This window comes from Pipistrellus kuhlii, unplaced genomic scaffold (assembly GCF_014108245.1).
Source record: "Pipistrellus kuhlii isolate mPipKuh1 unplaced genomic scaffold, mPipKuh1.p scaffold_m20_p_2, whole genome shotgun sequence".
Taxonomy (NCBI): Eukaryota; Metazoa; Chordata; class Mammalia; order Chiroptera; family Vespertilionidae; genus Pipistrellus; species Pipistrellus kuhlii.
In genome coordinates, this window is record NW_023425515.1 from 1183294 (window position 1) to 1209119 (window position 25826).

Here is a 25826-nt window from a genome sequence, read left to right on the forward strand (position 1 = left end):
CAGCCGGCTCAGGGCCAGCGCCTGCCAGCATCTCATGCCCCATCTTCCACCAAACGGAGCTCCCCGTGTTTGCTCACGGGTGCTTCTGTGCAGGGGCACCTCCCGCGGGCCTCTCCGCCCCTCAGCTGTTTTATTACCGGATGACTCAGAGCCCTAATGGTGTTCCTGGGTGGTAAATGCAGTTACAGGGTAACGAATAATGATCTGCGAGTTTCGATTGTGTGTTGAGCATGGCAATAAAGAAATATCAAGGGGAACGATCGATAGGAACTGACATTTCTGGGTTCAGGTTGCATAGTTTTCGGGGCCCACTGCAAAATGAAAATGCAGGGCCCCTTGCTCAGAAATGTCTGGGAATCTCCAGATGACGCCAGGATGGGGTTCTCCCTAGCACTGGCCCGGGGCAAATGCTGGGAACAGGCCAAGACTGGGCACCCACTGCCTGAGGCTCTGAAGTGCACGCTTTATACACATGGTCTGGCTTCATTCTCACCAAACGCTTTGAGATGAGAATGCTCCTTATTTCCATTTCACAGATGAGCAAACTGAAGCGTTCAGAGGTGAGAACATCACTTGCCCAACTAATAATGGGGAGTCAGGATTCAACCATCCTCAGAGACATCCTCCTGTGGATATATGAAACCTCAACACGCCAGTTGGCATTTGCATCCCTGTGACCGATAACTGAACACACGCATAGTAAGAAGTGTTCACGGCAGACCCGTGTAAATGCAATCTGGACAACCCAGGGGCAAACCAGCAAGTTGGCCAAGTCCAAGTTCAGAGCAGCGTTTTGGATCATTTAAGCCCTGAAATCGCATATTTTGGAAAGATCAAACAAGAGCCCCAACACACCAGACTTGATGCCACCTTGCCTCAACTACCCAACACTGAATGCCAATGCTTAAGCTCAACCAGTCTCCCTGGAAACCCTGTTCAGCCTCTTGTGTGGCCGAGGTCCTTAAACAGAAGAGCTGACCTTACCGTGGCCAGTCCACAGCGGCAAGAGCACAGAGAAGGTGAATGCACCCATGTCCACACCGAAAACCATGACCACAGGTCCAGTTCTGATGGTTAAACCAGGAGTCCCCTCACCCCCCTCCTTCCCAGGCCTACACATGTCTAAGGCAGGACTCGCCCGGCTTCCTGCCACTGGCATTATCTGTGATTAGACATCAGTCAATGGCTGAGAGGAGAGCTGACCACATGAGAACATGCTATGGTTTTTTTCTAATGGTGTCAAGGTGGCTCTCGGTAGGAGGCACATGGGAAAACCATCGCTGGTCTGTGAATGCTTCTTCCCCCAATGGATAAAATCCAATAAACAATTCGCTTCCCAAATGAAAGGAAAGAGCTGGAATATCCTGTTGGCGCATCACGCCCAAGGTGGAATGCGTGGTATTAAATTCTGAGTAGGCTAACAGGCCGCTGTGGTTTATTTATTTTTAAAATGTATTTTTATTGATTTCAGAAAAGAAGGGAGAGGGAGAGAGAGAGAGATAGAGACATCAATGATGAGAGAGAATCACTGATCTGCTGCCTCCTGCATGCCCCACACTAGGGAACCAGCCTCCAACCCAGGCCTGTGCCCTGACCAGGAACGGAACTATGACATCTTGGTTCATGGGTCGATGCTCAATCATGAGCCACACCTGCTGGGCAGGCTGCTGTGACTTAAACCTGCTTGTCCTCGCAGAGATGGGACAGAAATGTTGCCGGACCTCATGTGTCCCTCCCTCCCCTGGGCGGCTGTCCAGAGCTGTGCCTGGCAGCTGCTCGCCTCCCTCCTGCTCCTTCCCCAGGGGCCTTCTTTCCTCAGTGGTTTTAGTGTGACTTAACCGAGCCAGTGTGGAAGCATAGTGTCTGCCCCTCTCCCCGGAGCACTGCACAGCCCATCCAGTCCATACACTTAGGGTGACATTTGGCAAGATCAACAAAAGTTGGAGGAGAAAAATGAAAGAGGAAAGGGATCATGAGATTTTCTTAAAGAAAGCGTTTAAGTCAAAACGTCCTCAATAGCCTGGCTGGCGTGGCTCAGTGGTTGAACATCATCCCTTGAACCAATTCCTGGTCAGGGCATATGCCCAGGTTGTAGGCTCGACCCCCAGTGTGGGGCATGCAGGAGGCAGTTCATCAATGATTCTCTGTCATCACTGATATTTCTGTCTCTTTCCCTCTCCCTTCCTCTCTCTCAAAAATAACAATATCTGTTTTAAAAAGTCCTCAACAGGCCTTACTGGTTACAGGGTTTCCTTGAGGGGCTGATGTCTTTTTGCGGCTTCCTGTCCTCTGTCCCTCTGCAGTGAGAGCAGTAAGCATTCGGCTCTGAATGGCCGAGGATCCGGGGAGAAAACTCAGCAAAACGCTAGTTTCAAACTCGCGTGGAGTTGTAATGTCACGTCCCATTGTGACTACTGCTGCATTTATGTTCTTATTTTAAAAAAGAATTGCCTTCTTTAGAAAGGAACGGAGCTAATATTTCTTATAAATATGCTCCTATTCTACCTGTTTCTTGAAATCCCTGTGACTTGAAATCCCAAGCAAATAGCTCTGTGGGATTGCCGTGACTTACTGAGCAGCGCTCCGAGCTAGGCAAGCGGTGAAGCAGGTTCAACCCTCACCTCCCCAGACATCCGGGAATGGGGCAGGCCCCCCTCCAGTGGACTTGCTGGTCAACCAGCGCTCTCCTTAAGCACAATGCGGCCCTCCAGTAAGAAGCCAGGCAGCGAGGGCTCTCGGCTGTACCATCCCAGACGGGCTTGGGTGCCAGGGCCCCTGAAGGTGAGAGTGAGGCTGATGTCTACGCTCCCGGGAGTCTGGCTGCCGATGGCAGGCTCACAGCCAGGGACAGAGGAGCAGAAAACGCGTGGGTCCCAGGTCTGGGGAGAAGATCAGCAGTTTCTCCCTAGTGCAGATAAGCTCCCTCCCTCGGTGGGGGAGGTGAGCAAGTGTGGGCGCCCCCAGCCGGCTCCTTGCGCTGGAGATAGGAGGGGCTGGAGGTAGATGTGGAGATGGCAACGCGGAGGAGGTTGGCACCCGGTCTGCTCAAGGCTGCCCCGGGAACTTGCAAACCTGAGAGAGAGCCAACACTAGGCCCAGAGCGGCGCTGGGAGTCGGAGGGCCGGCAGAGACCGTGAGGTTAGGACACAGACCAGGGTGGGGAGCCTGGGGCGGGGACCGGGCAGCAGGTCATCACTGCGCCAGCTGTGCCCAGGCCCTGCTGTGTCTGCAGGGCAGCAGGGAGGGCTGGGCGGGCAGCAGCCCCGCACACATGTGAGCCACAGCCCCGGGCTGACCCAGTGGGCAGTCTGTCAGCTGCTTCCCAGGGAGTGGGGCTTGGGTGGGGTCCAGGCCGGGGGGCTTGCAGTTTCGCCTCCAATGCCTTGAGCTTTGCGAGGATGAGATTGCTACTTGCAGTTCCTCAGAGATTATCTCCGAGGGCAGAGAGCCTTCCGTTTCACAACGAGAACATCTGGTGGGGTCCTGCGAGAAGGGGTTCGTGCAGAGGCAGGGGCCCAGGGAGGGCTGTGGGGGTGCGGGAGCCCCAGAGGAAGGTTCTCGGGCGGGGCACCCGTTCCCTGGGGGCGTGTCACAGAGGGCCACAGCTGGTGGGTTAGAGCACAGAAACCTGTTCTCTGACAGTTCTGGGCGCCAGAAGCCCCACATTGAGGTGCTGGCAGAACCCACTGGGGGCCTGAGGGGGACCTGCTCTGGTCCCCCTCTTTGTTCCAGGTGCTGCCAGCGATTCTGGGCATTTCCTGGGTGTTAGACACACCGTGCCGCCTCTGCCTCGGCCGCACATGGCCTCTGCCTGCCCCGTCACCACGGTCCCCCCTCTCTCACAAGGACACGTGGCGGACTGGATTAGGTCCAGGCAATGACCTTCTCTGGACTTGGTGACATCTGCAAAAACTGTCTCCACAGGAGGCCGCATCCAGGCACCCGGGCTAGGACGGACTCTGCACATCTTTTGGGGTCACTCCTCGCCCGTAGGTACACACTTGCCTTGCTGCATCCTGGTCTTGATGAGGTTCAGGGAAATCAGGTGTGGCATTCACCATGTTCCTCTAAGTTCCTCAATCACAAGCCACATGCGGCTCTTTGGCCCCTTGAGTGTGGCTCTTCCAGAAAATACCACGTACAGTGCAACTGAAACTTCTTGGCCCATGCGAATAAGTCCGTTTTCGGCTCTCAAATGAAATGTCAATCGTTGTACTGTTGATATTTGGCTCTGGTGACTGACGAGTTTGCTGACCACTGGTCTAAGTGCTTTGCAGCCACGATGTGAGGTCTGTAGAGGTGAGCATTGGCTCCCAGGAGAGGCCCGTTTCTCCCAAAGAGCACCTCGCTGACAGCATCTGACACGGAGGCTCTGCCTCCGGGCCCCCCTCAGCTCTGGGCCACATGGCTCCAGGCCCCTGACCTGGCCAATAGTGTGGGTCTGAACCACACCCCCTCTTGCAACTGGACTCAGACCTCCCACACACCCTGCAATACACCCCAAGGCTCTGCCTCTGGGGTAGAAAGAGCCGTGGGAATGTAAAGCACACACAAAGGAGTAGAACGGGGAGTGGAGAATAGAACGTGTGTCAAAAGGTCCCTCTGCATGTCCCACCGGCATGGGCTGGACCCCAGTGGGCGATCCAGGAGAGAAGCGATTGTCGCTCTGCCCACCCGCCCCCATCCAAGCAAGACAGCCAACAGCCAGCCCACGGAAAGCTGCAACCTACTGCGTTTCCCCGCAAAAGCTTTCAAAACCGAATATAGCGAGATGGCATGTGGGGGCAACTCTGTACAAATGTTTCCTGTAAAATAATGTGCATGGAAAGTCTGCTAGATTCTAGAAAGTTCTCCCTGAAATGAAACACAAGGAATTCTGAGGCATACCCCGGCCTCCCGAGTCTCAGTAAATAATGCTCAGCTACCAGAGAGGTGGTCACAGAGGGAAGGAGAGGAACGAAAGCCGGAGCCGGGGTGTGCTCCTGTCTGTCCCCACAAGTCGTTCCTGGCGGGGCTCTCAGCAGTGCCTGCTGCGTGGATGGAAGGTGAGCACCTGGTTACAAGAGCAAGTTGGCAAGTTAGGGACCCCTCTCTTTCTCTCTGCCCACCCTGCACAGTATATCATTTTGGTGGTAGCAAAAATACCTTTTATACACTGATCAAAAGTGGCCTCACACCTACCAAGGATTCATACTGGCTGGAAAACCAAGGATTATTAAGCATTGCTTAGAATGTATCCCTAAAACTTCAACATAGTAAACTTTAATACATATTTTAATTTTGAGTAAGGGGAGATTGATAGATTGACAACTCGTAGGCTGTTTGGATAAAGAGACTGATTCCAGGGTTTCTTATATCCAGTTCAACCTCATATTGTCGTAGGTGCCCAGGATGCACCTGTTTTACTCCCAGCTCCAAAACCCCCAGCATGACTCTCTCCGATATAAATGTTAAAGGTGTGAATGCCCCAATACAGGAGTTGATAATTCAAGATAAGCGCCTTAGCTCTGTATTTTACCCCTTTTAATTCTTGTTATTGTTGTTGATGGTATTGATAATGGTGTTGGTGATAGTGGAGGTGGTGATGGTGGTAGAGGCAGTGAAGATAGTGGTGGTTGTGGTGGTGATAGAGGTGATGGTAGTGGTGGCGGTGGTGGGATAGAGGTGATGGCGATGATAATAGTGGTGATGGTAGTGATGGTAGAGGAGGTGGTAGTGGTGATGGTGAAGGTAGTAATGGTGGTGGTGATGGTAATGATAGTGATGGTTGTAGTGGTGGTAATGACAGTGATGGTGTAAGTGGTGGTGGTAATGACAGTGATGGTGATGGAAGAAATGGGAGTGTGTGGGTTAAGGGTGATAGATGTGGGGTGGAGAGCGAATATAGGATGGTGGGGATGGGATTACACATCACGTGACTTTCAAATAATCTTTGGCAATAAGATGAAATATGCTCACGTTGGGAGCTTAAGTGCTAAAGAACTTGCAAGCTCCTTTTTAAAGCATCCTGACGAGTGTTCTCTGAAGCAATGGCTCTCACCCCTGGCTGCCCACTGGCCCCATGCGGGGAGCTTTTAAAACACACCAGTGCAGAGGCTGCCCCTCGCTGTGATCCCAATTTAATTAGTTTGGGGGCGAGAAGCTGACAAGGGTGTATTACAGAATCCGCTCAGGAGAAGCTAATGTGCAGGCAGTGTGTGGAGCCGCTGCAGGTCACACAGAGCATCCCAATTAAGTGCAGGTAATGGCGAGAGGGACACTCAGGCGGTGCCCCCTCCTCGGAAGGGACAGCCTCGTCATCAATCTGGCCGGTAATAAAGCCACTCACTTCATTTTTAATAGTTCTTACAAACCACAGCACACATTCCGGGAGGCCACGGAATACGCACACTCGAGCTCCCGCTTCCAGAGTTAATGGACATTCCTATTCGGCCACCTTTCTTCTGTATCCATCTAGAAAATGGGGCTTTTTAAACATAGGTGGTAGATATGGATGGATTGGGAAATTTAGAGCGTATTTGGGCGAGTTAGAAGACAGATTGCTCATTTAGACCTTCTGTAGGTCAGTCACTCGTTAGTATTAATACAAGGAGCTGGGTGGAGGTGATGGTAGAAACTAAAGGCTGGGAAAAGTTGGGGAGATAAGTTGGGAAAAGGGGTGCAGAATGGGTGTGAGGCTTAAGGATGGCTGAGGCAACCTCCTGCTTGTCCACTGCTGCTTGTCTACTACTGCCAATCACCGCAGTTCTAATGATTTTATTCTGGAGTGTGTAAGAATTTTATTAAGAAGAAACCGCTATTCGGGAAAGCGAGCAGCCCTGAGAATGTCAGCCCCACCTTGTCCCTCTGGCAGCTTTTACTCAGGGCTTGGGTGTCCCTTTCACGCTGCCCTCCTTTTTGTAGAAGAAGGCTGATGCCTGTTGTCAGAACCGACCCCTGAACACCCCATTTAAGTGGCCAACTGCCGCCTGGCAGCGACGCAGGAAGGACCTTTCTCGGCTCACTGACCTCCCTCCGTTGGAAGGGCTGCTTTCTGACATTCCTGTCCGACGGGCGGCCTTGCTTCTGAGCTCAGGCCTGAGAGCTTACTGTTCCGAAGACAGCAGCTCTGACTTCCCTGGTCCTTCCTCTCCGAGATGTTTATTTTAAAAAGATTGTGAAAGGTGGAATTTAATTCCAAGGTACTTCAATAAATAACCTCTCCCAGGTTCCAGTAATTCACTTTGGCAGGAGACGCCATATACATAACCCAGAGCGGCGTCCAGAACAGAAACAGACACAAACAAGCCGTGCTCCGTGCTGGCCTCGTGGCTTCCCTTCTCCTCCCGGATTCCCCCAGCATTCTGCCCTCTGCAGTCCTAACGCGATCTGTCAAGTTGTGACGCAATCACGCCCCTGGCACCCTCTATGGCCTTTTCACTCCAGGAAGCCTTATCATTCCTGATTAACCATTCAAAAACATAACCATAGAGGGGTGCTGGGAAGCTCAGATCGAAGGCTTCTCTCTCTCTCCTCCCTCGATGTCTCTAAACTCACCCAGGGAGCAGGCATTCATGGACGTGACTTAGGGTCTTGAAGCCCCGCATCACCAAAAAAACTCAGAATCCAGGCTCCCCCCCACCCCCTTGTACTGAATCGGAATCTGCATTTTCACCAGAGCCCCGAAGGTTCCTGAGCATAAACTTTGAGAAACACCAACTAGAGCACAAGATCAACGCTTGCACCCCTCAACTCCCACACCCAATCTTCACGTACAGCCTAGGAAACCTGGCTCGCAACTTTGGGGACCACTCGTGGGCCCCCTAGATATGGGGTTCTTAGGGGGAAAAAAGGCACCCATATAGCCACATTTTCTCCAATATTTCTGTTTGGCTGTTAACATGGGAGTGGTGATTCCAAGTTCATGTGTTCCAAAGGCCCCTAGCGATGGTCCCTTTGTTTTAAAGCTGTGCACACAGAGTCAGGCTTCCTAATTTCTAACTGAGAATCCACAGGCCACATGAGGAAGAGAAATACATGCAGCCTCCATGTGACGCCGGCCAGCCTTCTCCTAAAACCCCAATAATGGTCCCGGCAGTTAGAGAGGAGCGAAAGAAAGACTTGTTTAAGGGTTTCTGAGGCAGATGGCTATGTCCTCAAAAGTCTACTGATCAAGACCCACCCAGTTCAGCTTCTGCAAAATGGGAGGGGCCCGGAGTCACCCAGGATAGAGTGGGGGGCATGTCACCTGCTGAGGGCTTCTGGGGGGCCAGTGGTGGTGGTAGGGGGCTGGTCAGGGACAGAGGGGCTGTGAGGTGGAGACAAGGGCAACGGAGACCACTCTGCCCGCAGCCTGACAGCGGCATCTGGTCCAGTCTCCGTCCTGAGGGGTGGAGAGGAAGGCAAGGCCTCAGGGTAGCACCTTGGTGGCCAAGGTCTTCCTGGTGACATCACACTAGAAACAGGACTGTTTCCCCCAAGAGTCTGCAGAGCATCTCTCAGCCCATACCTGGCAGAGGTTCCCAAAGGCCTTTGCCGTGCCCAGCGATCTCATAACTGGTTCTGTTTGTGATAATAAGGTTGGTGTGGGGCCCGGGGCCTCTCATGCACTTGTTGGTGGGTTTGGTTGTGCCGCAGCAGGGGGGTGCCAGGGTATTGGGGATAGGCAGGCATTTTCTGGGGGGCTGTAAGGTACAGAGGGGACCGTCCTGGGGCCCCTGTGTGAACCTGGAGGCCACAGCAGGGCTGGGTGGAGGCCCCTGCACTCCTGAGACCTGCAGGCAGCAGGTGGGCTTGGAGGTGAGCATGCTCATTTGAGGCCTGTGGGACCAAACACTCAGTGTGAGTGTGTGAGTGTGTGTGTGTGTGTGTGTGCGCGCGCGTGCGTGCGTGTGAGAGTATGTGTGTGTATGTGTGCGTGAATGTGTGAGTGTGTGTGAATATGTGTGTGTATTGTGTGTGAGTGTGTGTGAATGTGTGTGAGTGTGTGTGAATGAGTGTGTATGAGTGTGTGTTGTGTGAGTGTGTGTGTGAATGTGTGTGAGTGTGTGTGTGAATGTGTGTGTATGAGTGTGTGTTGTGTGTGTGTGAATGTGTGTGTGTGGTGTGTGTGTGTATGTGTGCCTGTGTGTGAATGTGTATGAGTGTGTGTGAGTTGGTGTGTGTGAATATGTGTGAGTGTGTATGTGTGTGTCTGTGTGTGAATGTGAGTGCATGAGTGTCTCTGAGTGTGGATGTGTGAGTGTGAGTGTGTGTGAGTGTGGTTTGTGACAGCTGTCCGGCCCCGGGGGCCAAGGTTGCCCTGGGACATTGCTTGTCTGAGTACCTTCAGTGCTGAGTCTAGTCTGGCACCAGGAGCCTTGTGTTTCATCGGAGTGGTCATCCATTGGCTCCCGAGTCTGTGCTGGCCATGGAAAATTCCACTCCAGATGGGCCACTGCAAAGTGCCTTTCAGAGGTTGTCCCAGCGGATTTCATTTCTTTTAAATTAAAAATAAATGCCAATAATGTGCTGCTGTTTTTGTTTTCTGCTCTAGAAAGGCTAGAGTCGATGGAGAGAGTCACAGATTGGAATCCATGAACTTCATGCGTTGCTGGGGGGCGGATGCCATTTCCTCCTGAGCCTCGGTCCTTCCATCTGTCAAACATGGGTGACACCCAAGCACTGGGTGTCACAGGCATTGGGAGAACTGACTCATTATAATATCTAGGCAGCTGACCTTTTAAAATGAAAGTCATGGTCAGGGAGAGAGACTTCTTTTCCTGTTAGCGTATGCTAAATTTACAGATGCTAATGATGGCTGCCATCTTGTTACTATTTCTCCATTGATGTTTGCAGATAAAACTGTTAAGCATCCTGCTTTGATAAGAAAGTCTTTTTCAATGTTTTAAATAAGACAGGTAAAAATCTCACACAGTAAAAAACCCAAAATGGATATTTTTCCTTTTGTTAAGAAGTAAAAACCTTCCACCCTCACATGAGTGTACTTTTCTTATGTTTTAAGGGGAAACCAGCTAATAAGGGAGAGATGTCTATGGAAAGATGTTTTGCTGAGATGCGCCTGGGGAGGGTTGACCGTGGGTGGCATTGGGAAGAGACTTTTTCCTTTTGTGTGCCATCTCAGGACAAATCAGGGCATCTCTTTAATGATATTCTTGTGCATGTGGAACTAATAATAGTCTGTGAACTCAGAGGGAAAAACTGTTTTGGCCCTGAACTATGGCCAAGTAGACTACAAAGCTATTGTTAGGGAACTGCCCCTGCTGGACTGGATTTCTCTCTCTCTCTCTCTCTCTCTCTCTCTCTCTCTCTCTCTCTCTCTCTCGTCTCTCTCTCTCTCTCTCTCTCTCTCTCTCTCTCTCTCTCTCTCTCTCTCTCCCCTCTCTCTCCCTCCTTTCTTCTTCCTTCCCTCCCTCCCAACCTCTTTTATCTCTCTCTCTCTCCCCCATCCTCTTTCTTTCCACAACTCCTTAGCCCTCAAGTCTAAAAATCACGATAGTATTTTAAGAAGCTACTATACTACCACAGTTTTACTGACTCTTTTCAAACCTCTTCTCCAGAACACATCTTGGCTACTCACAGATTGGAAGAATGTTGAAAGAGAAGAGGTGGGAAGAGTTCAAGGCCAAATGTTAGGACTTGTGACTGAGTACAGTCCTGGTTATCTTGCACGATGTACCTGTATGAACTTTGTATCTAGTTCACAATCTACTGAATGGGACAATACCCTGTATTGAGTACCTACCACGTGCCCTTCTTTATGGGGTTCTTGTGAGAATTATATGGCTTAATGACTTAGTCTTTATTTCTGAAAACTTATGTAAGATCCACCATAGGAAAGTTTTTGCCCAATGTCTGATACTAATTTCTTCTTTATAATTGGTCTGGTCTGTGTGGCTCAAGTGGACACAGATTCTCATAGCTGAGAAGGACCAGTTCAATTTCTTCCTTCCTTCCTGTCTTTCTTCCTTCATGTCTTTCTTTTTTTTTTTTTTTTTTTTTTTTTTTTTTTTTTTTTTTTTTTTTGTTTACCATCAACTGAGGTAAGAGAAGAGACACACAGAGAGAAACATCAATTGGTTGCCTTCTACATACACCAGCCAGGGCCTGAAATTGAGCCTGCAACCAAGGTACACCCCTTTGAGCAGAATAGGGCCTGAGACCCTTCAGTCCATGAGTCAAACTGGCTAGGTCCTGGTCCAGTTCCTTTAAACATCTCTGTATCCAGTTAGGTTGCTAATGTGGTCAATGGACCAGCGGATCAGGGAGTGTCCTTTTGCTGGGCTCTGGAGGAAGGGAAATAGGTGGAGCCTTCTGGAAGGCAATTTGGTGAAATGGAACAAGAGCTTTTACCCAGCCATTACCTTTATAATACTTCATCCTAAAGAGACATTCCAATGCGGTGTGCGTGGTATGTGTAGGATGCTGATAATAGCAGTGTTGACAACGACAAAGAAGGAAAACAACTCGGAATTCAGAATGTTACAGATGCGCAGCAAACGTGTTTTAGGACTGCTTACAATGCAGCCATCACAATGACAGTCTACAGTTACTCATCACTGTTGAGTACCTCCTAGGGCTGGGCAGCGTTTGTGACACTAAGGATTCACCAGTGCAATGGCTGATTTTGTCAGGTTGATGCCCCCTCCCTATACCAGGCTGAATATTTCTGGGTGTGTCTGTGAGGATGTTTAGGATGAAGTCAGCATTTGAATTGATACCCTCAGTAAAGCAGATGCACCCTCCCCATATGGGTGGGCTTCATCCAATTCACAGAGGGCTTTGGTAGAACAGGAGGAGAAAAAAAAGGAGGTATTTACCCCCTCACCTTCAGATCCCCATCTCACTGCTTGAGCTGGGGCATCACCTTCTGCTCTCTCCTGCCCTCACACTGGCATTGACATAATCAGATCCCCCGGCTCCCAGACCCCCAGACCTGAGCTGAATGGCACCACTGGCTCCCTGGGGCTCCAGCTTGCAGATGGCAGATCCTGGGGCTTCTCAGCCTCCATAACTGCATGGGCCATTCCTCCTAATAAATCGCTTCATCTGCATCTACCTATGTCTATATTTCATTTATCCACACCTAGAGCAAAAGGGAGATATATACCTATGTCTTCGTATACCGATATAGATATAAATCTCCTTTTGGTTCTGTTTCTCCAAAGAACCCTGACAAACACAACCAGTGAACAAAACAGATAAAACCTGTTCCTTCTATTGCAGGTGACAGGATAGCATGAAAACCAACATCTAATTTAAGCAGCACGTTAGCCGGTAGCAAACACCATGGGGACATTAACTCGATGCTCCACCACTGAGCCACACCAGCTGGGCTTGTTTCTTTCTTAAAGGCCTACAAGTCAGGCTGTAAGGAGCATCTGCCTCCGGAAGTAACGTGTATACTGGGCATTTTAAGTGTAAGATCCTTCCATTGCCGATTATAATTTCCCATGTCCTCTTAGAAGCAGAGGCTAGACATCTTGTTTTCTGGAGTGGTCCCTGTTTTAGAGCTGGGAAACCCGGTAGAGACAGAAGTTAAAGAACTCCTTTCCCAGGGCTCAGCACCTGTCAATGCTCACTCCACAGGACCACATGCCTCAGCGTGAACGCCAGTCTCTCAGGGCTGGTGAAAGGAACTGTGGTTCCAGCTGGCGGCGCACGCTTGGCTTCTGGAGATCTTTAGAGCAACGCAGAGGAAAGCAGCCATGCGGGCCTGTCAGGAACCAATGACCCGCGAATGACCGAGCTCCACTTTGACACGGCTCAGGGAAGCAGACACCACCTCCTTGTCCCATTGGAAACACCGGATTCCTTTTCCTCCTCCGTTCAGAGACTGTGCTTGAGTGACATTTAAATAGATGTTTTCCCTGGTGAATGTCTGTAAGGGGGAAAAAAATCTCTTTTCCTCTCACGTCTCCCTCTGATTCACAGGATTTATGTGTTTTATTTCTTGTTCAGCGGGTCCTCTCTGAACTTCTAGAGATGGTTATCATTTGACTGCATGGCATACATAGTCTATATTCATTTCCCAAACCAAGCTTTTATAATTTAAATAGTTTCTAATAGTTGGATGGGAATCAGAAGACATGAGACATGACAGAAATACTATTCAAACACCACACGTTGAGTGGTTCTTTCATGGAACTCCTAGGGAGAAACACAGAAGGTGAGCAGCAATGACTGAGTCTACCCTGTGTTGGCAAAGGGTTCTAGCCTGGCACAGAATAAAGTGTGCAGGCACGCATCAGCCCGTGCAGTGGCTGCACCATGAGGCCCATGAAAGAGTGGCCACAGCATGAGAGAAAAGTCAATCATAAGAACATGACCTTGGATTTTGGTGACATTTTCAAATATACCCCAATGGACACATCATATTTAGCAACCTGGGCTTTTAACTCAAGGAGTCACTTGGCTTATCCTCTTGGTTTCTCTGAGATGCAGCCAAAAGGTTACCCTCCCTCCCCTTAAAACACAGCCTGTGTGAGAAGCTCTGGTTTCAGATGGTCCTCTTGCATATATCTTCTCTCTGCTTATTAACAACTTCTGTCCTCCCTCTTCCCGCTCTCTAAGATCCTTTGCTTGTGTTAAGGGTTCCAGGGCCCTCCCCAAGGTTTGTCCTTTCTTAGTCAACTCAATGGGATTGGTCGTTTATGAAACCCTAGGGGTGCTGTCAGGGCACAGAGTGGATGGATCTGCTTTGTGGTTAGAACATGATGCACAGATGACCCAACCGGCTTCCCTGTATCCGGAATCAGCCTGGAAAGAAGCCACGATGGGTATGCAGGCTCATGGCTTAGCGCTCTGCCTGTGGCTCTCCGTGGGCCAGTGTGGCTTCATTCCAGCTCATCTGGAAATCTAGCAAGGAAAGAAGTAACTTGGGGACCAGATTCCTTCTGTGGAGAAAGGCATGAGCCAGAAAAATACGTGCGAATTGTAAGATCTTGGGCAGTCGGATGAGGATTCTGATTTCTCACAAGGACACCTAGGGTCCCTCCTCAGTGCTAATAGCCTCCCGATGCTACTTTGGATTGGTTGCAAATGGTAACCAAAGAAGATCTAGTTATAGTTTAACAATGGCTTGTTTAAAGAAAATCTTGTTAACTCAGTGACAAAAATGGAGAGTTTATTTGAAAATATTTGAGGATTTTAATTAAATTCCTATCTCTAGTTTTGTGTGCCACTATGGCCGCAGTGTCATCTTCTTCATCAGTTGCCCTAACATCCAGGTTTTACACACATTATAGGTGGGCTATGATGGATGACTTTGGGATTGTTTTGGTGATTATGTGTAACAAGGAATTTTCAGGCAAGGTATACTTCCTGACTCAATAACCCCACATCATCATAGCCATTATTACCCAGAGCCCACATCACCTCATTGCTCTCCCCACCACAGCCATGAGTCACAAAGGATTCAGCAATGCTGGTTAAAATAAAGGCCACTTAACACACACAACAGGAAGAGAGAATCAAAATTCTCATCTCAGTAATGCACGCCCAACAATTTCCCTGAGAGACAAAATCCAGGGCAAGGTATTTCTGCCCATTGCTTTTGTGATTTGGAGTCCTGTGAAAGGATCTTCACTTATTTGGTAGTTCTGGAACTGACCTACCCCTCATGTTGTGCTGAATGGCCACTGTGGTTTATTCCTGGAGTAAGGGGGCTTGTAATTGCGTGTTTTTTCATTGATGGCAGCTCAGTGGGAACTCTGAGAGGAGTCAGCTAGGGCTCCAGGTTTCTCGTGGCCTCATTCATGCTGTTCCGAGCCAGGCAAAACCCCCAGGGACCCCCATGAACCCTTAAGTGATGGGCAGAGAGAATGGTGCTGTTTGACATGTATAACTCTGAATGACTGTGAGAAACATTGTTTTTGCAAATGAGATAACAGTCCGGTCTCCTCTCTGCTTCATATCCCAACATTAAACAGTCTTGTTATCTTCAGAATTAACCAATATCTTTCCTAGCCCATTTGGCTCAGTGGGTAGAGTATCAGCCTGAGGACTGAAGGTTCCTGGGTTCAATTCCCAATTCCCTGTCAGGGCACATGCCCAGGTTATGGGCTCGATATCCAGTGTGGGGAGTGCAGGAGACAGCCAATCAATGCTTCTCTCTCATTATTTCTCTCTCTCTCTCTCTCTCTCTCTCTCTCTCTCTCTCTCTCTCTCTCTTTCTCTCTCTCTCTCTCTCTTCCTCTCTGAAATCAATAAAAATATATTAAAAAAGAACAAATATCCCATTCATAAGCCTGGGCATACCTGTCCCTACAGTGCCTGGGGAAGGATAAATCCCCAAAGACATGCTCTTAACTGCTGCAGTTAGTGGTTCACAGTGAGCATGACAAGTCCTGTTCCCACCTCAGTCTAAGTCATTGTGGTAGGGCTCACTCAGCCTTCTTCCCTCCGCGTTATTTATTCACTGGAACGACCTCAACGCCACACCTGGACGGCAGCCACGTGCAATCCCTCTTGCTCTCGGGGTGTGATGGGAGAGCTTTCTTGGGCTGAATCCATCATCAGCTGGTCTCTCCGCTCAGGAGCGATCTTGGATTTCAGCACCACTGGAGGCACTAAAGTGGGACCATTTTTCTGTTGCCAGTTACTGCTCTGAGCATGCTTTGTTCTTCTTCCCTCCTGTCAGCATCCAGCTGTCTCAGGATCCCAGCATTTCCATGGCTGCCAAATCAAAATCTCTCTGGCTCTTTCCTCTTGTTCCTCTCAAAGCAGTTACTTCTCAGAGATCTACGACCTCACGTTTCATGCCAATGCCTGGCTCTCGGTTTTCTCCGTCCCTCTGCTGATCCACCCTCAATGCCCATACTCCGTGGATGCAGGTGAATCTGTCATTTGGAAAGCCCTCCCTGCCACCTTTCCCCACTGAAACCTTCCTCTTCTCTGAGACGCCTTACCTCCCACCATATCTGCAGATGCTTCCTATCGATATGGGCCCTTATGAATGTCCCTCTCCCTTCGAGTCCAGCCCCATCTTGTTTCATGCATGTTTCTCTCTCTCTTTTTTTTTTTTCATGATTACTTTATTGATGCTCTTATTTCCTTAAAGTTTAGTGCCTCTGAGGGCTGGTATTGGGACATTTTCCCTGTTTCCCCTTCAGCCTTCTTTACATAGAAGATCCAACTTAAAGATTTGTTGACTGACTGGTCCAAGGAGCCATAACAATACAGGCTGTGACTATTAAAGGTCAAACTCTGGAAATATTCAGAGCATCAAGACATATTTTAAGTAGAAGCAAGCAATTGTATAACTGATTCTTCTTCACTTGACTGCACCAAGGTTTGCCATGATAAGCCCTCTATTTCGCTTTTGTAATGTGGCTTTTCCCGAGAGTGCACGTTCTTATCGCACTGATTGTGTCTATTATGTAAAGAATAATTGATGAGACTCTTACATTAAAACAGAAATAGAAAACTTCTGGGTGCTTCTGGCACCCAGGTTGGAAGCGTGGAAATGAGATGGCAGCATTATGAACCATCGCCATAATTCTGGCTCTTTCTCTCCCAGCTTTCTCCCATTTCCTTCTGACATTTCTCTTTCCTAGACTGTAAGTTTGTCATGAAAGCTTGTCTCTCCCTTCTAACAAAAAGGCATAGACTTAAGTTTCCAAGGGTACCTGCTCGTCTTGAGACAGGCAGGGGTTCTCAAAGACTACTTGCAAATTACACGATCAAGTTTAAGGAGGCACAGGCGAATGTTAGATCAACTCAGCGTTAAACTTAGAGCAGGTATCTGACCTATACATGTTTACATGAAGCAAAACAAAAAATGCACATTGCTGGTCAACAGCAAGGGCTGGATACTGGGAGATGGCACCTAATTCTTCAGCATCCTTAGAGTCAGTGTGCGAGCAGCTGTCAAGATCAGACATTGGATCCTGAGCATTGGGTGTGAAGTCACCTCTTCTTTGTAGTTAATGGTTCAGCTACCAGAAGGCAAACAATGGGCATTTGCATCTCTTTTGTGAGAATCTAGTACACCCACTCCAAAAGTTAAAAGATTCCCAACGAATTATTTTAAAAAAATGCATCACTGAAGCATGATTCTAGGACTCCACAACATACTACTTCCAGCAGGGAACCTTTGAGCATTGGTACAAATGGTCTGCTCTGCCTCACTCTATTCCTGACCCATATTAGCTGTCATTCTTTGATGCCAGACATTTATATCAAAGAAGTCAAATGGGCATGTTTAACATTGGATATATAAGCCAAAGACTCAAGTGTATTCACCCTACCAGTTTCCCTTCCTCCGGGACACAGAGCTAAACTACCATTCCCAGCTACCCTTGCAGTGAGGTATGACCACAGAACATGGGTAGAAGTGGTACAATTACTTCCGGGCCTAGGTCATCAAACAGCTTCTACATAACCATCTATTCCCCTTCTTTCTACATCTGCCGTCTGGATGTCAACCCTCAGGAGACTGTGGAAGCCAACGTTTAGAGATGATAAGCCTGGGTCCCTGATGGCATCACCCAGTTAGGTTTGCAGGAAGGAGAAATAATCTTCCATTTGCTGACCTGATGAGCTACAGGGAGCTATCTAATTAACATAGTTCACCTAGTCTCATTGAGGACTACACCTCAGGACACATTGTCACAAGTGGAAAGAGTATCTACAATCTACCAAGTGCCTGCTTTGTGCTGGACATTGTACATAATAGGGATCTTACACGATCACATACATCCTTATAACATTTCTGGGGTAGACACTCATACTATTATTTTTTATCTTATAGACAAGCAGACCAAGAGTTAAGGTTGATCAAAGTTCCACAATTAGTGTCATGGATTATATAATTGCCCCAGTTATTCACCCTCCTCTCTGCAAGAGCAGGTCTCTACCTGTTGCTCTGTGACAGGCAGTACCTCACAGTGGGGAGAATGTACAACTCCATCTCACTGACCATTGGCATTGGTGTGACATGTGTCTTCCCGTTGGCCAATGGGATGGGAGTGGCTAACTTGTGCCATATCTGAGCAGGACTTGCGAGAGCCGTTGCTTAATCTGGCATTCTCCTTTCCCTCTGACGCTGCAATGCAATGGCCCTGCTCCGACTGGGCACAAGGGGGCAGAGCCACAGCCGACCGGCGAAGGCATGTAGCATGAAGGAGAAATAACCCTTCGTTCTGTAAGCCACGGTGTTGTTGGAATGGCTGCTGCCACCTTTAACCTAGTAAATGTATACACCTAGAGCTCGATGCTGATGCATTTGTGTGGACACCAGGGCCTGAGCTCTTAATCACCAGGCCGCCCCTCCCGAGCTCACGTTCCACTTGTACACGTTTCTGTTAGACGATACGAGAAACATATAAAACATCGTTTAAAAAATCAATTCTCATTCTGGGCAGGAGAAAAGCGGATGCTGGGAAGTTTAAAGAGGAAACTGCTACGGCACCAGGCTTCAAAGAGAATTTCTAGGTCCGTCTCTCACGTTGCACAGAACATGCTCTGGTTTAGTCCCACAAAACAACTCTTGGCGAGGAGGATGCGGGTCTTTTTATCCGTAGATTCACTTGCGGGCTCATTTTGTAAAGTTTTCATAGCAGAAACCACATCCCTTTGCCTGGGAGTAGGACCAGTGAATACTGGTAAAAATCTAACCACTAAAAGAACTACCAGTACAATACGGATGTACTGTAGGTCCCCGGTCCTAAGCATAGCCATGAGAGGAAATGTGAATGTGAGACTGATCAAGGCTACAGTTAGGGCAGGTGTCGGCAAACTGTGGCTTGCAAGCCACATGCGGCTGGAGCCGCGGTTTACTGCTATTGACTAATGAGTTTGCCAACCACTGATCTAGCCTCTTGATTCCAATAATTACAGGCTGCTGTCTTCCTTGTGATTAAGCCCCTATCCCACTGGTTTAGGGGAGAATGAACATTCTTTTTAGGATGTCCTGGTCCTTCTGCATTTGAGGGAAATAACTTTATGTTATTGAGTAGAGGTAGTCAACTGACATCAATATGTGGAGAGTACAGTGTTTTCTCAGACAAGGGGCAGAATACCAGTAGAGCACCAACTGCCGTTATGATGACCTCTTCTCTTGTCAGGATCCTAATTCTTTTTAGAACTAATTATTTAAAAATACATTTAAAATGTATTTTTTATCCCAAATGACTTCATTTTCTTTTTCTATCTCCCTAAATACTTTCATTACAATTAAAAATAAAGCCTTAATTCAATAAGTGTCTCTATAATTTTTTATTTTAACTACCAAGTCTCCTTTTATTGATATTAATGAAAAAAAATTTTGTAAAACTTCAGATGAACCAATTCTCTTTGGGACCTAAGTAACATTATTGAAAAAAAAAGAAAATAAATCATAAATGCCATCTTAACAAGCAATAAATCCAAATCTGTTCCATTTAAACATCTCAATTTCACCAACTTTCAAGTTCTGATACAATGAATTAAAAAAACAACACCACCCTGCTTTGAGAAATGTCATCAATTTAAATTGGGTAAAAATATATAGCTGCTTTCCCCTAACACCTTTCCTCGCCTTAAGCCTGCCTCTTGCTGGCACATTTCCTTCATCAATCCACATGTAACGTACAGATCATGGTGAAAGGAAGAAGAGCTTCGTCTGCACACCTGCTCATTCTGATGGAGAGGGTTTGTCTTGTTTTCATGAAGAGCCACAGGATCAACATTCTGCTCTCGAGGCAAGCAATACTTTCCATCTTCGAAAATCAGTGAAAGGGGTTAAGCTACCATCAGGTTACATTTACTTATTTTTAATCTCCAATGATCTCCCCCCCCCTCCCCCACTGATTATCAAACAGCTGTTCTCATGTCTTATTTTCCTTTTGTCCTGAAAAGCAGAGATCATTTGTGAGAAGACAAGGAGGAACATGAGAGCAGATTCAGGCATTTGTGTTTATTCACAGAAAAAGCCTATGCAGTACATAGAGACCTGGGCCATACGAGCGGATATGTTACATACTGGTGTTTATGAAATCCCAGGGTGCAGTATTACGTTTCTAAAAAAATAAAAAAAAATTAAAAAAATAATAATAATTACAGAATGGCTCTGAGCGCACTAGGATACATGGAAAGTTGCTCTCCGTAACAAATCTGACTGAAATGGACAAGCCAATGATTTCAGAGTGCGTGTTGACTGTCATCAGGATGCAATGACACTTTGCTCAGCAATTAATCGCCAGGGAAGGAGGCAAATCATAGTTTGGTAAATTAGCTCTGAACACACGGGCCTGCACTCTACCAGGATGGAGGCTCATTGATCGAGCAGTGGCGTGCCCTGGATCATTTACATTCTCATTTATTATTTAACTCATCAGAGAAACGGGACTTTAGAGCTCACCAATACACTGCTCTGCTTATTTAATAATCCATGCCCTCGCGTGGCTCTGTCTCCCTGAGCGATCTCCAGCTCCCTGCCGCCAGCAGGATCGGATGGAACCGCGCCAGGGCCCAGCTGCTCTAAGTCATAACGCGCTGCAGCACTTCTGGCTTAACGTGAGAGCGCGGCACTTCCTCACATCAAACCGAGATAAACGTGCCGGTGCCCATCAGACGAGGGCGTGGGAGAAGCAGCGTGAGAGCGCACCCTTCGCCCAGGTTGGCAGGAGATTGCTAGATTGCTTCTGCCTTCACCAGCGACCACGAAAAAACACACACCAAAAAAACAACAAAAAAAGACCCTCCCTCCCCGCCAAAAGGCCGGAAGGCACAAACACGCAGCTTTAACCAAGTCCCCAGTGCACCATCGTCAGGAAGCAATGGCATGGCCAGCGAGGAAAGCCAGGGCCTGTCTTGTTTACCTCCCAAAGCAGCCAGCCAGAACCCGCCGAGGACCACACTGCGTAAGGGCACCCTCCGACTAGGAAAGCAGCCGGGCACGTGCTGGAGGCTTCACTTCCTCCCAGCTGCCGGACCGCCCGGGCCCTGCACCTCAGACCCTGCCCTGGCACCTCAATGCCCCTTGTCACAACTCCCTCCTCGAAATGCAATGCGGCTGTCACCTTCCCTGCCTTTTCCCTCGTCAGCATCACTTGGGGGGGGTGGGGGTGAGAGTACCAGGACCTACTACTAAGGGGCAGAGACCAGCCTTGCCCAAGGCAAGGGCAGCATGCCAGAGGGACTTACCTGTGTCCCTGGAGGGGTGTGGAAATGGACCTCGGGTGATAATAACCTGGCCCTCTTGCAGTTTCTTCCTTGTTTCTATTAGGAAAAGGGAGCCCTGCCCCCTGTTTCCTAAGCCTGCCACCTCCTACACTCAGCCACGCTGCTCACACACTGGCTCGAAGACAATCACCTGGCAGCATCTCCCTGACACGCCTTCCATTTCCCGGGGCTCATCGGCCTTGCACTGGAGTCCGCCAGGTCCCGCCAACAGTGAACTATATATCCACTCTCCTGCGGGGCTCCCAGGACCCCTAGGCGGGCTGTGGCTGGTGTCTCACAGACCAGGATGTTCTCACAAGTGCCTTTCTACTATCTGCACCCCTCCGTGCCTTCCCTCCCCCTGACAGTCAGGAAGGCCAGGCAGTGGAGTATGGATGGATGCTTTTGAAGCCAAAGGCTGAACTGAGAAAACTGTCCTCAGGGACTGATCTTTGGTCTGTGCGTGTGCGTGTGCATGAGCGTGTGTGTCCCTTCTCTCCCTTAAGGACCGGATCTTTCTCCATCCTCAGTTCATCTCTTGCTGTCTCAGGGCTCTTGGTTTTGAATAGCTACTCTGATGCACCGCCATGCGTGAAATGGATGGCTTGCAGCCTCCCTGTCCCGCGCAGCTCCACGGAGGACCAGCTATCCTGATTCTGCCCGGGGCCAGGGAGCCAGTCCTTTGGAGAAAGTGGCTGAAGGAGCTGGCACTGCTCGCTGGCCAGGGCTGCAGCCCAAGAGGGAGAGCGGGCGCTGTGCTCTGGCCTTGGTGCTGAACCCGAAACCGGGCCTAACATCTGTCCCCGGGCACCTTTGGGAGGTTGGCTGGGTCCTCAGTGACCCCGCAGGGTGGCTGGCCAGAAGTTGAAAAAAAGCAGGTGCCCAGGACCCTCTGCAGGGCACGTGGCTGGTTTATTTTTTTGCCTGGAGCCGGGAAAGTTCTGTGCAATCTTTATTATTATTATTATTATTTTTTTGTAACTGGAGCTGCCTTCTCCCCTCCACCAGAGTCGCCATGGAGACTGGAGCTCTCGCTCCAGGCAAAATGGGCGAAGCTTGGTTGGCTCAGCCTGGACTGTCGCAAGCCCCCCTCACCTCTCAGCAGCTCCCGGGCACCCGGTGCCACGGGCGTCAGCAGGGGAGAGGCAGGCAGGTGGCGGTGCCGGCAGGGATGTGGCTGGCATTGCACCCTGTTTGGTCAGGGGGGTCCCTCGGACCCGGACCGCCTGGCTTCAGATCAAAGCAGGCAGGAGACTCTTAAACATATAATAACTTCCAACTCCCCAGCCCAAGGCGGTGCTTCCCACCCCTGTCGTGTATAGGAGTGGAGGCGGGCTTCTTTGGAAAATTCTGGTGTTCTGCTTCTCCCCAAACCTCACCCCGAGGTTTCTGGGTGGCTGTCCCTGTTAAAATACGCCTCCTCCCCCAGAGTCTCTCCATACCGAGCGGATACCAGAGGCAGACCTGTGGATCGCCCAAGGCTCACTGGGGTTGGAATGCTGATGCCGTGTCTATCTAAACTGGCCCACCTCCACGTCTCCCTGCACATAACAACATGCCCAGGAGGAAGCAAGTCAGCGGGCTCACCTGACTCCCCAAATGCCACAGGATCTCATTAGATCTGCAGGACCCCCCTCCCCCCAATAATCCACTGACTTTTAGAGAGAGCTTCTCCTCCACAGCTTGTGGCCATCACATCACACCTCGGGCTATGCTGATAGGACACAGCTGGGAGGCTCTCCTCCAAGCAAAGAAGAACAAAAATACAGCTTTCCACAGAGACAATGGGCTTTCCCCAACTGCACAGGACGGCGCCCCTGCCCGTTAGTGAATCCGTGCCTCCCGCCCTGGCTCAGCGGCTGGAATGCAGGAACATAACGGACTGGGGAGCTCCTAGCTCCGCGACTGGCGTGCGGACCCCCCCTCCCCTCCAGCTGCTGCCGTTCCCAGTTGCTCATGAAAACCAAGTGAAGCAGATTTCCCTTCTGCTGGTTATGTAACGGCTTCTCCCTCACCCTGGCTTGGGCATCTCGTTTCTCCTCCGCGCGGAGGTGCCCGTGGCGGCAGGGGGGACCCGGGCAGGGGGAACCGGGCGGAGGGGACCGGGCGGAGGGGACGGGGCGGAGGGGACGGGGCAGAGGGGATGGGGCGGAGGGGATGGGGCGGAGGGGACCGGGGCGGAGGGGACCGGGCGGAGGGGACGGGGCGGAGGGGACGGGGCGGAGGGGACCGGGCGGAGGGGACGGGGCAGAGGGGACCGGGCGGAGGGGACGGGGCAGAGGGAGCCGGGCAGAGGGGACCGGGCGGAGGGGACCGGGCAGAGGGGACCGGGCGGAGGGGACGGGGTAGACGGGACCGGGCGGAGAGGACGGGACAGAGGGGACCGGGCGGAGGGGACGGGGCAGACGGGACCGGGCGGAGGGGACGGGGCGGAGGGGACCGGGCGGAGGGGAGCCGGGCAGAGGGGACGGGGCGGAGGGGACGGGGCGGAGGGGACCGGGCGGAGGGGACCGGGCGGAGGGGACGGGGCTCGGAGCGTCCTGCCCACACGGATGCCGGCGCCTCGCCTTCGAGCAGGTCCCGCACCGCTTACCTGGCTGCAGACAGGGCGGCTTCACCCGATCATGGTCTCCCCTCCGGGCACGGAGCGAGGGCAGGGCATTGACTGCCGGATGGATGGATGGCGAGGGGAGGAAATAAAAAGAAGAGCGCAAAAAAAGCAAACAAACAAACAAAAAAGATCTGAAATCCTATGGTTGGAGGTCACAGCAGCCCCCGAGGCGGTCAGGAGCCCCCATGCTCCTCGCGGCGCCTCCGGCTCCGGGTCCGGCTCCCGGCCCCGCGGCTCCCGCCGCCGCCGCCGCCTCCGGGGCAGGTGCGGCCGCTCCGCTCCCCGGCCGCGCGGGGCGCGGGGCGCGGGGCGCGGGCTGAGCGCGGGGGCGCGGGGCGGGCGGCGTGCGCTCGGGCGGAGGCGGGGGCGGGAGCCCGGTGCGGGGAGAGGACAGGGCAGGAGCCGCAGAGAAAAACAAACACAAACCCGCGGCCGGAGGAAAAGTGCCGGGCCAGGCGGCCAGACGTCATGAAAGCCGCAGCTTCGGGGCCGCTGCTGAGCCCCAGGCTCCCGGCTGCGCCCGCCGCTGGCGCAGGAGCCGATGGAGCTGCCGGGGCCGCGGGACGGCAGAGCGCGCAGCGCCACCTGCTGGCGAGCCGGGGCCGCGCAGGGCCGCCCGGGGCGCGGGGGCGGGGGCGGGAGGGATGGAGCCTGAGACCCGGGCGCCGTCCTCACCTGCCTGGTCGCTGGGAGGGGGTGGCACGACGCCGACCCCTCCCCAAACCCAGCCACCCCCTCCACCCCCAACGGGAACCTGGAGACATGGGGTGGGGGGACCTTTGGGTGCAGCCGCTCGGTCCCCAGCGTTACCCCGTGTCCCTCAGTCCGTCGTCGCCAGGGAAGAGCCTGGAGAGCAGGGAGGAGCCATTGCTCGGGGACCAGCGTTTCTCGCGGGTCCAAGGGGCTCCTCCTTAAGGGTTTGGTGACACCAGGAAAAGAGGGCCCGGTGGCGGACTCCCGGGCTGAAACGGAGTCAGCTCCGGGACGGGAGCTGGAGTGTCGCTGTCCGCGTGGCCAGAAGGGGGCGCAGCGGGCGGCTGGGAGGGGAGCACCACGCCCAGGGCTTCAGGCGCACCTGGTCTCAGCCCGCTGCTCTGCTCCGCCCGCCTGGCCTGATGTCACTGGTGGCGCTGGAGACAAAGGCACTGTGGCCCCTTTCACCAACAACCCAGGGGGCTTTGTCCAGCCTTGGACAAGGCCTGCTCCTCCCTCTGATTAAATACATTTTTATGGATTGACTGTAGCGAGGAAGGGAGATGGAGAGAGAGGTAGAAATATCAACGTTGAGAGAGAATCGCTGGGAATCAAACCACGGCCTCCTGGTTCATAGTTCCATGCTCAACCCTGATGGGCTTCCCTCCTTTGATTTTTTAATAATTTTTATTAATAATATATTTTATTGATTTTTTACAGAGAGGAAGGGAGAGGGATAGAGAGTTAGAAACATCGATGAGAGAGAATCATCCATCAGCTGCCTCCTGCACACCCTCCACTGGGGATGTGCCCGCAACCAAGGTACATGCCCTTGACTGGCATGGAACCCGGGACCTTTCAGTCCGCAGGCCGATGCTCTAGCCACTGAGCCACACCGGTTAGGGCCCTTCTTTGGCTTTTAACTGGCCTTGTGTGGGTTTCCAGGAGGCACCTCACCATGCTCCGTTCTGCACCCCCTCTTTCTCTTAGGGTCATCACAAACAATACCGCCACGATTCCAAAGCCCCCCACAGCTGGCTTCTCCTCTGACGGTGTGCTGTTTTATGCTGTCTCTCCCCCGGGGCACATGGGCTGCTGACTCAGGGTCTGAGCACTGAGTGCCGTTGGCCGGTAGTTTTGCCATGGCCCTTTCCATGACTGGCTGTTCGGTGCCACTTTGTAAGGCGGCTTTCCCTCACAGGACACAGAATCTGCCTCTCCAAGAAGGCGGCCCGATTCCATGGGCAGGGCTGATGGAGACCGCTCATCCCCAAGGTGATTTTACCGGCGTCCATGCATCCCAACCACACAGCCCCCAGCCCCTCCCTCCAGAGTGCCGCCAGCCCTATGCAAGGAAGGAAGGCTTTGGTGTGGACAGGCGTCTCCCTCAACCATCATC

General features: G+C 51.2%; 1 protein-coding gene across 1 annotated transcript in view; it reads right to left on the reverse strand.

The window, feature by feature from the left end:
- KCNJ6 (potassium inwardly rectifying channel subfamily J member 6) overlaps window positions 1–23952 on the reverse strand; it is a 137131-nt gene extending 113179 nt beyond the window's left edge. Inside the window, exon 1 of the mRNA XM_036446909.2 lies at window positions 23717–23952. The gene's annotated coding sequence lies outside the window, so the exon portion shown is untranslated. The remainder of the gene's footprint in view (window positions 1–23716) is intronic.
- Between the last annotated feature and the right edge of the window lie 1874 nt (window positions 23953–25826).